Source organism: Sphaeroforma arctica (assembly GCF_001186125.1).
Source record: "Sphaeroforma arctica JP610 unplaced genomic scaffold supercont1.8505, whole genome shotgun sequence".
NCBI lineage: Eukaryota > Ichthyosporea > Ichthyophonida > Sphaeroforma > Sphaeroforma arctica.
In genome coordinates this window covers 1-1,225 of record NW_014032053.1, presented here as the reverse complement: position 1 = coordinate 1,225, position 1,225 = coordinate 1, and the positions used below count along the sequence as shown (strand labels likewise).

Sequence of the window (1,225 nt, the reverse complement as noted above, 5' to 3'; positions counted from 1 at the left end):
TCAATACTAGCAGCAGGATCTAGTAGGAATCTTAGGATCTGCTGACAAGTTTTTGCAGCGTTAAAAAAACACAAAATAAGCGGAATGCCGGGTTCGAACCAGCGACCAATAGATTTGCAATCTACTACTCTACCACTGAGCTAATTCCCATGAATAAATTATCTTGAAGTCTATTATCATTGTACGTTATAATGTTAAAATAATGATATGTACGAGGCGGGATGTGAGATACTACACTATATATGTATATCGGTTTGACTGTACTAGGTGAACTAGGCAACGATTCGACGTGAGCTGTGCATGCCCTCTAAAAGTTATGAACGCGTTCAGTTGGTGCGGTATCAATATTCGAGATAAATGCACGTGCGGATGTTTTCTTAGCTACAGTATATACAACGCAATCACAGCGTAATGTTTGATTTAGAAGGCTATGGAAATTTTGTATTTATATTGAAAATATTTCATATATGTGAACATAGCAAACTACTGTAAAGTTAGCGAGTGTCAGTTTGAACCTATCTACATATTTGTATCTTATAATACAAGCACAAAAACACTGTATATACCAGCAGATTTCACAGATGTAACTATGGGTGTTCACGTATATCACAGACAAGACGGTACGGATGGTATCACACAAGTGCGGGATAGGTCGGGAGCTCAAGACTTCAGGCAAACGTACTCATCAATGATGAACCGAATGCATAGCGATAAACTCGTCCTAAGATGCGCGAGTTGAGGCAAATGCGAGTTGATGACAAGCGCAAGCTGAAGATTGTATAAGCACAGTAATGAATGAGTGCGAAGCCCGACTGCAGCAAATCATGCCGGAACAAGCACGCAGAGACAAGGTATTACCCGGGGGTAATAGGTTGAAAATATACGCAACCGCGCGCTGACACGTAAGCACAAACAGTATTGCAATCTACTATACTATCGACAACTTTACACACCAAAATACAAAACACAGAAATCATGATATAAGAGTATGAGAGTTGTATCTGGGAATATATGACCATATGAAACATGTCCTAATAGACCACTTCTCAATTACGTTTCTCTCCCCACTGAGTAACAATCATTTGTGAGCTGTGTCTTTTTATTTACTAGACTGAGATTTCACTTGAAAGTTTCTCTCGCAAGGTAACCCGGGTATGTAGCAAGTGCTTCTGCCATATTTCTGATGATTCTAATATCGAACATATATATATAAATTATATGTATA

The 1,225-nt window shown here is 38.8% G+C and overlaps 1 non-coding gene across 1 annotated transcript; it reads right to left on the bottom strand.

Moving 5' to 3' along the window:
- Positions 1-78: 78 nt before the first annotated feature.
- On the bottom strand, positions 79-149 carry SARC_30310. Its single transcript has one exon. It is a non-coding gene; the product is annotated as a tRNA-Cys (tRNA).
- Between the last annotated feature and the right edge of the window lie 1,076 nt (positions 150-1,225).